Raw genomic sequence first — 14,265 nt, forward strand, 5'->3', positions numbered from 1 at the left:
ATTCTCGTTTTTCTGCACCAGATGAAGAGAGTCTTAAAAGTACTTGAGAGATAGAAGGGCCATATTTCTAACTAGACGCGTAGGGAAATTAAAGATGCCCTGTGCATGCTAAGATTATAAATGAATAAATGCATGGTGAATGAATCAAGGTTCCGTTCTACCGCAGCTATTATGCTATGTGTCCCTTTATATTTCAATTCAACAGGCTTAAGTATTTTTAAAAATACCATTTATTATTTTCACTGATTCTCACAATGATCCGTAAAAAGATATATAACAGGTGTTGCTATTTCTAGTTTACCAAAAGAGAAAACAAACCTCAGGAATATTCAGTGACTTACCCAAGGTAAGCTAAGCAACAGGGTTTGACCTTGGGTCTTTTTATGCTAAATCAGGACCCTCTCCATCACGGGGTCAGGATCCTGTCCACTGTACCACCCAGCTTCTCACGGGGCCCTAACACTGAAGAAAGTCTGAGAAACAGCTCCCGGGGAGGTTCTGTAGCCGCTATTCCTGAGTATTCACTTCTTCACTGGTAAACAGATGAACTCAGAGCACATCCTCCTGAAGGGTCCCGCCTGTGCTGCAGGAAGAAGATCTGAGCTGGAAGTTCAAGTTGTAGACTGTGGATTAGGGAGGACTTTGTGAATTACTATTTCTCCAGGTATCACAGGCCATTTACAGGACTGTTCTCTAATCTCACACCTAAACCATGGTGAGAACTGCCCTGTCCTGCCAAAGGCATTACCCAAGATAAATTTTCACCTGAAAGAGATTTTCAGAAAAAGCTAAGAACCACATGATTTCATTCAGATGTGGGATATCAAACTGAAACGTGCAGACACAAACAAGAGTGTGGTGGTTGCCAGAGGGAAGGGGCTGAGGGGTGGGGGTGAAGGGGGCCTAATATACAGAGACAGAAGATTTGACTTTGGGTGGTGAGTACACAGTCCAATACACAGATCTTGTACCATAGAACTCTACACTGACACCTATGTGATCCTATTAACCAATGTCACCCTAATAAATTTAATTTTGAAAAGTGATCCCAGTACCATTTGGACAAGGATATCTATAATCACTTTATTGCGGGAGTTCTTAACTGGGATCAATCTCTGCCCTGAGAATCCACGGATGAGCATTAAGAGGACAGGGTTTGAAAGTATGTGCAAAAGAGTATGTCTCTGTATCACTAATATTTATAGAGATGTAGATCATAGCTTGCATCAGATCCTCAGAATGCCCTCCACAGGTTTAGGTCCTGCAAGAGGACTTCAGAAGACTAGAAATTAGACCTCATTATTATTGAATTAAATTTTTTAAAAGTTTCTATTTGTACTTTTGCAAGTTTCTATTATACTGCATCACTTTTTAAAAAGCTAGACAATGTCACCAAGTCTTTCCAAATATATTTGGGATTCCTTTGGGGCACTCTATAGTACCTTTTAATACAAGAGGCAGCTACACCCTAGATTCATCTGAAATGTTTGCAAATACCTGCTGCCTCCTCCATGTAGCTCACTGCAAAGTGGGTAGTGGTAGGAATTTATTTATTTAATATTGGTTAATGATTCTCCAGAGTTAGTCAGTTAGTTATTCAAAACTTATTAATGGGTTCCTTTTTAATGTGTGAATTCCACTCTCTTTGTAAATAGCCTCCATCATGATTAAATGTACTAGTATATTGCTTTTTGTAAAATCTTCAGGTAGTTCTGTAATCTCAATCTATTTGGTTTTCAGAAATTGAAGGGAAGTCCAGAAAAATCTGGAGCATATTGGACAGAAAGAAAAGGAAAAAATTTTTTTCCAAATGAAAATGCATTGAGGTTGGGTTTCTAAAACTTCTGTATAATAATCAAATAAGTGGAATCTTCAGATTGCATGAGTTATGTGCAGCAATACACATGTCTACATCATCTTAACTTGATGGCAAATTGCTATAAGATTTTCCAAAAAGTAAATAAGTAAAAAGAGAAAAGCAATGGGCTTAAGAGGGGATAGACTAATTAAAAACAACATGGTTCTAGTACAATAAAGTAAAATGTCTCCCACTGAACACAATTACACAACTGAGCAGAATGCGCCAAGCAGCCATTTGAGGATTCTGAGAAGTAAATGGTAGCAATGAACTTGAAGTTTTTAAAAGGCCAGAAGTACCACCAAACCAGTGGTGAGTTTGCCGTATTTACCTCCAGTATCCCCCAGACTGAAAACAAGGCAGCAACGCACCCGAAACCCAACACTGGCTGGGTACCGAGGCTCAGACAGACAGAGCTCCAGAAGAGCCCTTATTCTGGCTTGAGGAGTGAGAAAGAGAATGCTTAGACTTAGAATGCAGAAATCCCCCCTTTTTTCTTCTCCGAGTCTCTTAAGCCACAGCCCCCTAGTCTTCAAGCAATCCCACAGGCAATGACATTAGAAGTCCCCGCGGAAAAGGAACCTTCCTCTGATCCCAAGAGAGTGGAACAAACTCCCATCATTTTATACTCTCTTTCTTCCTACCACGTAGTCCTGAACACAGGCTGAGTCACAGAAGTGTGCAACGAAAGAGGTTAGCAAAAACCCCAGTTTTCCAACCAGACAAACAAAAAGGAATCTGAAAGTACTACCAACCATACAGAAATTACAAGGCATAAGTGGGAATACTATTGGGCCAACAAATTACACAATTTAGATGAAATGAAAAAATTTCTAGAAAGGCACAAATTACCAAACTGACTCAAGAAGAAATGGAATATCTGAATAGGAATATATAAAGAAATTGAATACTTAAATTTTAAATTGATAACTAAAAATATTTCCACAAAGAAAACACCAGCCTGAAATTACTTTCCTGATGAACTCTGTCAAATATTTAATAAAAATAATACCAATAATTCACAATCTCAAAGAATAAAGAAAAACTCAAAATGGGTCATAGACTAAATCAGTGATGGCGAACCTTTTGAGCTTGGCGTGTCAGCATTTTGAAAAACCCTAACTTAACTCTGGTGCCGTGTCACATATAGAAATTTTTTGATATTTGCAACCATAGTAAAACAAAGATTTATATTTTTGATATTTATTTTATATATTTAAATGCCATTTAACAAGGAAAAATCAACCAAAAAAATGAGTTCGCGTGTCACCTCTGACACGCGTATCATAGGTTTGCCATCACTGGACTAAATTAAGAACCAAAACTATAAAATTTCTAGAAAAAAAAAAACACAGCAGAAAAAGTGTCATGACCTTGGGTGAGGCAATGAATTCTTAAATATGACACCCAAAAAACAAAACAAAACAAAACACACAATCCATAAAGGAAAATAACCAATAACTTGGACTTAATAAGTATTTAAAACTTTTGCACCTAACAAGATACCATTACGTAAATCAAAAGACAAACCACAGCATAAGCAAACCTTTGTAGATCACGTGTATGTTCAAGGGCTTGTATCCAGAATATATAAAAAACTCTTACAACTCAATAAAAGGACACAGTACCCAATTTAGAAATGGGCAAAGATTAGCCCTGGTGTGATTTTGTCCTGTGCAGCTATTCCATCTGTCTTCTCTCCCACCTGTGTGCCAACACCCCATGGAAAAGTCAGTGGACATGGACATGAACCCCCTGAGACCCCAGAACTAGCCTTTTGGTTTGAAGTAAAGACTGACAGAAATTATCACTTTGAGATAGATAATAATGAAAATGAGCACCAGTTATCTTCGAGAATGGTCAGTTTAGGGGCTGGTGCAAAGTATGAACTGCACATTATTGAAGCAGAGGCAATGAATTATGAAAGCAGTCCAATTTACAGTAACACTGGCAACTTTGAAAATGTCCATACAGCCATCGGTTTTCCTGGGGGCTTTGAAATAACACATACAGTCTTACAGTTGCAGTGTGATTCAGGGACTGTGCAAATTAATGGGCAGCGCTCAGTAGATGTGGGGGAAAATGCAAAGTCAGAAGATGAAGAGGAGGAGGATGTGAAAGACCTAAGTATAGAGTGTCCCAAAAAATGTATATACACACTTTGGATAATTATAAAAGCAGTGGGTATATAGTTTTTTGGGACACTCTGTTTACCTGGAAAGTAACTTGCCCCTGGAAATGGTAGCAAGTTTCCACAGAAAAAAAAGAAAACTTGCTGCTGATGAAGATGGTGATGATGAAGAAGATGATGACTTCGATGAGGAGGAAGCTAAAGAAAAAGCTCCAATAAATAAATCTATGTGAATTACTCCAGCCAAAAATGCACAAACATCAAACCAGAATTTAAAAGGCTCAAAACCAAGATCAAAGTGTCAAGAATCTGTCAGAAACAGAAAACTAGTCCTAAAACACAGAAAAAAACCTAGCTCCGTAGATGACATTAAAGCAAAAATGCAAACGAGTATAGAAAAAGGTGGTATTGTCCCAAAGTGGAAGCCATCAGCTGTGAGAATTGCTCCGGATGACTGACCAGAAGGCTATTCTCTAGCAGCGGAGGAAGTCTCTTTAAGAAAACAATTTAGCCGAAACCGGTTTGGCTCAGTGGATAGAGCATCGGCCTGTGGACTCAAGGGTCCCAGGTTCGATTCCGGTCAAGGGCATGTACCTGGGTTGCGGGCACATCCCCAGTGGGGGGTGTGCAGGAGGCAGCTGATCGATGTTTCTCTCTCATCGATGTTTCTAACTCTCTATCTCTCTCCCTTCCTCTCTGTGAAAAATCAATAAAATATATTTTAAAAAAAACAACAATTTAAACTGTTAAAATTTTCCATCTTATTTCATTTCTACAACAGTTGATATCTAACTGTCCTTTTTATAATGCAGAGAGAGAACTTGTCCTACTGTGTCTGTTAACTGTTTTCTAGGTTCTATTGTTGTCCAAAATGCCCATTTAGCTTTTATTTATTTATTTTTTTAATATATATATATGAATCCTAATTTAAATTTTGTATATCTTTATTGTTGAGAGTATTACAGATATCTCCCATTCCTCCCTCCCCTCTTTTACCCCTTTTGGCCCAGCCCCTACACCCCCCTCCAGGCCTTCACCACCCATTGTCTGTGTTCATGGGCTATGTAAATCCATATCTATAAAATATCAATGTAATTTAAATAATGGATATAAAATCAGAAAAAAGTTGTTTAATTTCATTTACTGTTTAGTGCTCATAAAGTTTTTTCTTTGTAAATTTTTTTTCTAATATATAATTTACAAAGAGAAGACTACTGTACTTGAAAGTAACATTCAGACAATTCAAAGAGTCAATGATGAGGATAGGCAAGAGAATGTAGTCCTATAATTGCTGTTTAAAGACTCTGATTTTAACCTCAATATGCATGTCTTCTTGCTCATGTCCAGTCTTTTTCTTGTTGTTAATAATTTTGCAGGGGAAGGATGCTAGAATTGCTGTTACAACATTATCTTCAAAGTCTTAAATGTCAAAGTTTTTTGAAATAAGACTTGTATGTAAACATCATATATTCCAGGAATTTTACATATTATTAGATGGAACTATTACAATATGGGTAGAATTCTTTTATTTAGCAGTCATGAATTTTACATGGGGATTTGGTTAGTTATTGACTAATTTTTTAAAAAAGGTTTCATTGAGCAACTATTACTATATAGACTATACATGCTGCGGAATATTAATACTGCATAACACATAGAGTATAGGCCAATTTAAAGCATTATCCTCTTAAATTCCAGTTTTATTTTCTATTTATATTATGCTACATTAAATATTAATAGACTAAACACTCCAATTAAGAGACAGAGATTACGGGCTCAATTACCAGTAGGGTACATGTAGGAGGCAGCTGATCAATGATTCTCTCTCATCATTGGTGTTTCTATCTCTCTCTCCCTTTCCCTTCCTCTCTGAAATCAATAAAAATATGTTTTAAAAAAGCAAGTCACAATAAAGTTAAATTTAAAAGGATTGAAATCATATAGAGTATATTCTTGATTCATACAACAGAATCAAATTAGGAATCAATAACAATAATATGTCTAGGAAAATCTCAGCTATTTGGAAATGAAATAACATGTTTCCAAATAATTCATGCATCAAAAATAAATCACAGGAGAAACTAGAAAATATCTTCAACTGAATGATGAAGACACAATATTTCAAAATTGTGTGATGCAGCTAAAGCAGTGCTCAGAGTAAAACACATAGCTTTAACTGCTTATAGTAAAACAGAAGAAAACCCTAAAATCTAACAAATTTTCAACTTTAGGGGATAAAATAAGGCAAAGTAAACACAAAGTAGATGGAAGGAAATACTAGAGATAAAAGCAAACATTGATGGAATAGAGAAAAAAATATACAATAGAGAAAATTAGCAAAGCCAAAGTTGGTTCTTTGAAAAGGTCAATAGAGTTTATAAATAGCAAGTGAGACTGATCAAGAAAAACACACACAAATCACCGGTATGACATATGGAAGAAACATTATAATTACAGAACCCACAGACAGTAAATGGATAAAAGAATATTTTGTGCAACTTTATGTCCAAAATTTGACAACTTAGTTGAAATGGACAAATATCTATCTATAGTTTCCTAATTATCCATTCATCCATCCATCCAACCCATGCATATGTCTTAGAAATTGCTCTAACTTCCAAATCTTGAATTCTAAAATAGCTCTCTTTGACCACACACCTGCCTGCCTGCCTGCACCTCCTTATGAGCTCTTAGTGAGTTTCTTCCTTACCTGATCAAGACCGCAAGTCCTAAAATCTTCCTTAGATTTCAGCCTGTCGGCACTTAACTTCACTTACCTTTCTACTCCCTATAGACCAGTGTTTCTCAACCGTCTGGCCCTTTATATACAGTTCCTCATGCTGTGACCCAACCATAAAATTATTTTCATTGCTACTTCATAACTGTAATGTTGCTACTGTTATGAATCGTAATGTAAATATCTGATATGCAGGATGGTCTTAGGCAACCCCTGTGAAAGGGTCGTTCCACCGCCAAAGGGGTCGTGACCCACAGGTTGAGAACCACTGCTATAGACCCTTAATCAACTATACAGTATAGAGAAGCTTTCTCTGTTATTCTCACATTGCTTATGCAGTTAGTTGTTCTGCCACACTGATTTTGACAATTCCCAGACCTGAGCCCAACTCACTGACTGCATTTATATTCTTGTACCTAGGATACTTATCCTTAACACCCAATCATGTGGTTTGTGTGTTATTCAACAGCTCCTTTTTAGTGTATCAGTTAGCTTCTGCTTTGAAACAAACCACTTAAAACATTAACTATTTAGTTTACAATTCCGGGGACTGGCAATTTGGGCTATGCTCAGATGGCAGTTTTTCTGGTCTGAGTCAGGGTTGGTTGAACAAAGCTGGAACTCTCTTATGTGCCTTTGGTCAGCTTCTGGCTGACTCAGTTTTCCTCTACTTGTTCTCTCCTCTTCCAGCAAGCCAACCCAAGTTTATTCATATGTGATTAGATTCCGGCTCCAAAAGCAGCAAGAGTGGGAGTGCATGTGGCCTCTTGATGTCTAGGCTCTCAACTCACAGTAGCTCTGCTCACACATTATCTTGGACAAAGCAAGTCTCAGGGAGTGGGGGAAATAGAGTTCTGATGAGAGCAGTTGCAGAGTGTTGTGGTCACTTTTGCAATCTATCATAGATAATTTTTAGAATTACCTCTAGTTTGCTGATGTCTACTGTCCCCAAAGCACTCATTCTAAGCTTTTTCTTTTTTTCTCTAGACAGTCGTTTCCAATATTTTGGCTTGTATATATCTGAAAATTATGTCCACCTGAAATTTCTAGGCCTAACAATTTTTCAAAAAAATTTTGAGGGGTAATTTCCAGTTTTAGATTATTCTCCGTCACCCCAGAATGATTTCTCATGCCTGTTTGCAGTCGTGAGAACTGTGTCTACCCCACACCCCACAACCACTAATCTGCTTTTGGTGTCTAGTGAGTTGCCTTTCTGGGCATTGCCTGTAAGTGGAGTCATAGAATATGTATCTTTTGCATCTGGCTTCTTTCATCCAGGTTAATGATTCTGAGGTTCATCCAGGTTGTAATATGTATTAGTAGCTTGTTCATTTTTATTGCTGAATAGTATTTCATTCTATGAGTATACCACACTTGTTTATCCATTCACCAGTTGATGGATATTGGATTTCCCTCTCCAATTTTTAGCTATTGTAAATAATGCTGCTATAAATATTTGCTTAAAATCTTTTTGTAGCGATATGTTTTCATTTATATTGGGCAGATACCCAGAGTAGAATAGGTAGCTTATATTGTAAGTTTATGTGTTTTCCAAAGTAGCTGTACAATTTAACATTCTCACCAGCAATGCATGAGGGTTCCAGTTTCTCCAAGTATTATCTTTGTTAATACTTGTTATTGTCTGTTCTTTGATTATAGCTATTCTAGTGGGTCTAAAAGTGGTATCTCTAGTTTTAATTTGCTTTTACCTAATGACTAATGATTGTCAGCACTTTTTCATGTGCTTATTAGCACCTCATAGATCTTCTTTGGTAAAATGTTTCAATATTTGCCCATTTTAATTGAAATTAAATTTAATGTTTTTTACTTTTATTGAAATGCTGAGTTTATTTCACATGTATATTTGTGTCTCCTGACCATTTCCATTTGTCTGAATGCCATTACTACTATGTCCTATTGTAGCATTTCATACATACTTACTAGCAAAACCAAGCAAAGCGTGGAGTTCCATCTTTAAAAGCTAAATGGGAGAAACAAAAGAAAAAAATAAACAAATGGGACTATATCAAAATAAAAAGCTTCTGCACAGCAAAAGAAACCACCATCAAAATGAAAAGGGAGCCCACTGTATGGGAGAACATATTTGCCATTGATACATCTGATAAGAGTTAATCTCCAAAATATATAAATACTCATACAACTCAATGAAAGGAAGACAAACCAATTAAAAAATGGGCAGAGGACCTGAATAAACACTTCTCCAAAAAGGACATACAAATGGCCAAGAGACATGAAAAAATGCTCACCGTCACTAATCATCAGAGAAATGCAAATTAAAACCACAATGAGATATCACCTCATACCTGTCAGAATGGCTATCATCAATAAATCAACAAACAAGTGCTGGTGAGGATGCAGAGAAAAGGGAACACTAGTTCACTGCTGGTGGGAATCCAGATTGGTGCAGCCACTATGGAAAACTGTAGGAAGTTTCCTCAAAAAATTAAAAATATAACTGCCTTTTGACCCAGTGATCCCACTTCTAGGAATATATCCTAAAAACCCCTAAATAACAGTAAGAAAGAATATATGCACCCCTATGCTCATAGCAATGTTATTTACAATAGCTAAGATTTGGAAACAGCCCAAGTGCCCATCAGTAAATGAAGGAATAAAAAAGCAGTGGTACATTTACACAATGGAATCCTGTGCAGCTATGAAAAAGAAGGATCTTTTACCCTTTGAGGCAGCATTGGGTGGACTTGGAGACTATTATGCTAAGTGTAATAAGCCCATCAGAGGAAGACAAACATCACATGATCTTACTTATCTGTGGAATCTAGTGCACAAAATGAATTGACCAAAATAAGACCCGAAGCATGGAGGCATAAACAGACTGACATACCTCGGTGTGGGGGTAAGAGGATGAGAAGAGATAAATCCAATAACTTATATACTTACTAGAGGCCTGATGCACGAAAATCGTGCAAGAGTAGGCCTTCCTTCCCCTCTGGCACCTGGTACCCAGGCTTCCCTCCCTCTGGCCGCTGGCAGGCACCTGGGACCTGGGCTTTGTCCGGAAGGATGGAAGGACGTCTGGAAGGACATCTGGTCTAATTAGCATATTATGCTTTTATTATTGTTGTTGTTTCTAATGCCTTCTTCAAGCTTTAATACACCACTTCATATAAAATGTAGAAACCTTGCAATCTATAGGGAGTTCATTTATTTCCCTGTATTTCTCTATACTATAGCTGCCAAATGTATATATTTATCTCTCTGTATAATATGTATTATTGAATGTTATAACATATTCTATAATACATACTATAGAATATGTATATTATAAACCCCACAAGACAATATTATATGTGCTTTAAAATAATATGTATTTTTTTAATTAAGAGGAATAAAATTGTTTTTCTACTTATCTTGACATTTATCATTTTTTATGCTCTTTTACTTAAATTCTACACCACATGTCTCAAAATGAGTTACTAAAGATTACCAAAGCACACCATTTGGCCCTCACCAAGCATGAATGCATAATTTACACATTAAAATTGCCCCTGATCATTTCTCTTAAGATCATGACAGTTAAAGCAATACCAATTGATACCAACGTGGTTGTGAACAAAACGTAAATTCAGGCACTAAAATTATTAAATATTAAAAATTTTGTTCAAAACTCACATCAAGGTATGAAAATCTCTTCAATAATAAATAAAAATGTCAGGGAAATTTTCAAATCATTTTTCAAAAGTGCCTGAATCTGTGTATTTTCTAAGTAACCATAGGATGCCAACTAAGGCATAACTGTATGTCTGAGATAAAAAATGAAAACCATCTGTCTCTTTCCCTTTAAGTAAAAGAGGGATATGGTAATATTTAGAAAGTTACAGAATCCATGAGAATTGAAAATTATGCTAACTTGTAGAAAATGTTTAATATTCATCCATTCCGGGAACATTTACTAAGCTCCACTCTGTGCCAGACACTGAGCTAAAAACTAAAGATTTATACTACCTTCAAGATACAATCTTGTAGGAAAGACCAAAAAAAAAGAAAAGAAAAACACACCCAGAACCTCAATTGTGATTATGAGGAGTGAGCTGAAAGAGTGTCCTGGAGGAGAAGACCTATGAACCAGGTTTTAAAAGAAGAGCAGGAGTTAGTCTTTTGTGCCCAAATATTTTGTTGTTGTTGTTGTTGCTGCTGCTGCTGTTAGGGGTAAGTGGGCAGAGAAAAGGAAGAGGAATGGAAGTTTTCTCGGTTGGAAACAATAATCCTAAAAGGTTATGGTCTGTTTGGACACTTACAAGTGTGAACAAATGGTTAGGTTAGAACTATCACAAGGACATCAGTATAGGGATCTTTCTGATGTTACATTAAGAAGGTTGTCCTTCATTACCTTGAAGGAAGTAGGAAACCACTGAGGTATTTTATTATTATTCTTAATCCTCACCTGAGGATATTTTTTCCATTGCTTTTCAGAGAGAGTGGAAGAGAGGGAGGGAGGGAGGGAAACATGGATGTGAGAGAGACACATAGACTGGTTGCCTCCCGCACGTGTCCCAACCCAAGTACATGCCCTTGACCAGGAGTTGAACTTGCAACCCTTTAGTGTGCTGGCCGACACTCTAACCACCTTGCCACACTGGGCAGGGCACCACTGAGGATTTTAAGTAGGAGAGGAATATGGTTTACCCAACCCTTTCTTTCTTGCCTACCTCTACTGCAGACGGAAAAAGAAAAGCTCATATGCCAAGCTTCACTCGAGTGTGAAAGGTGGCCTTGTGACACAGTTCTGACCTGTCAAGTTATAAGAAGAAATCTAACTGGAAAGGTTTCTAGCAAAGCTTTTGATTTTCTGATGAATATCCTTCCTTGGCCGGCTCTGCTCCTTCCCCTCCTTCCTTCCTTGAATTTGGGCATGATGTCTGGAACCATGCCAGCCATCCTGCAACCAGGAGGGAAAGGCCAGGATTATCCCAAACACACTAGCAATGACACAGTGGAGCAGCTCAAGCAAAGCCAGCAGCAGCTCTAGACCTCTTGCAACAAGAGAATATAAATCCCTGCGTATTAATAACCCACTTTATGCTGAGATTACTTGAATCTGAATGTCTCCATGAGTGATAAAAGTTTTAATAATTCATTTATATTTTGGAATGATCCTTATGAAATGAGTGTGTATGGATTGGGGGTGGGGAAGCAGGGAGATTTGTCTGGAGTTTTATTACAGAACCTGAGCCAAGATAACCACAATGAGGACAGTAAGGAAGTCAAACCCCAGAGATATTTTAAAGAGAAGACAGACAGGGCAGGGTGGATAAGGAGGTGGTCTGTCCTATCTTTCAGTTTTCTAATTTGAGCAACTGTAGGGGTAAAGGGTTTGGTACCATTCTCCCAAACAGGGATAGATATGGTGAGGGAATGATGAGTTCAGCATTCAGCTTGAGATACCCATTGTACATCATGTGAAAGGAGAAAGCAATTGGGTCTCTATATCTGAAGGTCAAGATGAAGTCAGAATTTGACATACAGATTTCAGAGTAACCATTATATATGGGGTAAAACAGTAAGTATGATGTGATCTCACAAGTAAAGCTTTAACAGGTTGAGCAAAAATGAAACCCAAAAAATCTATTAAGAAAAAAAGTAGATTAGTTGTTGCCTAGGGTTGGGGTGTGTGAGTGTGTGTGTGTGTGTGTGTGTGTGTGTGTGTGTGTGTCTGATACAAGTACTGAGTTTCTTTTGGGGGATAATAAAAATGTTTTCAAATGAAATTCTGTGGTGATGGCACTACCTTGTAAATATACTAAAAAGCACTGAAACATATACTTTGAATAGGTAAACTGTATAGTATGTGAATTATATCTCAATAAAGCTGTTTTAAAAAATTAAGCCCAAGGCAGGACCTTGGAAATATCAACATATAAGTAGGAAGAAGACCTTGTACAGGAACAGTGGGAGACATGGCCAGAAAAGAAGGGGAAGGTGGTGAGTAAAGAAAGTATTGTCCATCCTGGCCGATGTGGCTCTGTGGTTGAGTGTCAACCCATGAACCAGGAGATCAGGATTCAATTCCTCATCAGAGCACATGCTCAGGTTGTGGGCTCCATCCCCTGTGGGGGCGTACAGGAAGCAGCTGATCAATGATTTTCATCATTGCTGTTCCTCTCTCTCCCTCTCCCTTCCTCTCTCTGAAATCAATAAAATTATTATTTTTTAATAAAGATATATTTTATGTCTGGCCAGAGTGGCTTAGTGGCTGAGCATCGACCTATGAACCAGGAGGTCACAGTTTGAATCCTGGTTAGGGCGCATGCCCGGGTTGTGGGCTTGATCCCCAGTGGGGGGCATGCAGGAGACAGCCAATCAATGATTCTCTCTCATCATTGATGTTTCTATCCCTTTCTCCCTATACCTTCCTCTCTGAAATCAATAAAAGCATATTTTAAAAAAAGAAGAAGACAGATATATTTTAAAAGAAAGTATTGTCCAAAAACCTGGAAGAGTTTCAAGAAGCAATCTGTGGCCAACAGTATCAATTATGTAAAGACTAATATACTTGGAGAAAAAACAAGATGGTGGCATAGGTAAACACCTGAAATTGCTGCCTCGCACAAACACTTCAAAAATACAACTAAAAGACAAAACGGACACCATCCAGAACCACAGGAAGGCTGGCTGAGTGGAAATTCTACAACTAGAAGGAAAGAGAAAAGCACACTGAGACTCAGAGGAGGTGCGGAAGTAAAGTGCAGAGGTACGGAGGCGCACGTGGAAAGGGCTGGCAACTGAAGACATGGTTGTCTTTTTCAATCGGGAGGGAGACACAAGCTCCTGATGGCCCTGAACTCCAGTTCCGGGCTAGTCTCTGGGGACCCAGACTCATACGGGGAGAAACTGGACTGTCTGGCAGCGGGCAGAACTCGAGGGTGGCTTTGTCTCAGAGGTGCTTACAGCGATTACCGAGGGACACTGAGACCCGGGGCCTCTTAGGGCAGGGCTGAGGATCAGCCATAGCTCTTTGCTCTGCCCTGTTGATTCCCTGAGACCCCGCCCCACCCAAGCTGTGCACAGAAGCTTTGGCATATGAATGCCCTGGCCCTTTGCAATCTAAAATTACCTAGCAAACTGCAGCTGGGTCAGCAGAGAGACCAACATCCAAAAGAAGGCCCAAGGCCCCACAGCAGACTGCATTGCTTCACAGCTGGGCCTCATTTGGGCACCTCCAAACCCCCCCCAAGGAAGAGGAATCTGCAGATCTCTCCGTAGCTCCTGATAAGTAGCCTCAGGCAGAGGCTAAATTAGCACCTCCTTAGAGATCCAAGAGCCAGTGTACCCAGTGGTCAGAGTGGGACCATCCAGATTACAACTCCTCAGACCCATAAGGGACACACTCAGGGGGCAGACTCAGTGAGCACCAAAGCCCCACTGAAGCAAGCCTTGCCCCATAAGGGTGTCTCCAGCACAGAAGTTCTCCCACCATAGACACAGCTGATTCTCACAGCCAATTGGCCTGGAGGTCAATTCCTCCCAGTGATAACTACAACAATCAAGGCTTAATTA

The 14,265-nt window shown here is 38.5% G+C and overlaps 1 protein-coding gene and 1 pseudogene across 11 annotated transcripts in view; one reads left to right on the plus strand and one right to left on the minus strand.

Moving 5' to 3' along the window:
• DST (dystonin) overlaps positions 1-14,265 on the minus strand; it is a 448,713-nt gene that overhangs the window by 422,569 nt on the left and 11,879 nt on the right. The window lies entirely within an intron of this gene.
• On the plus strand, positions 3,581-4,447 carry LOC102260881 (annotated as a pseudogene).

This window comes from Myotis brandtii, unplaced genomic scaffold (assembly GCF_000412655.1).
Source record: "Myotis brandtii unplaced genomic scaffold, ASM41265v1 scaffold176, whole genome shotgun sequence".
In the NCBI taxonomy this organism is placed as follows: Eukaryota; Metazoa; Chordata; class Mammalia; order Chiroptera; family Vespertilionidae; genus Myotis; species Myotis brandtii.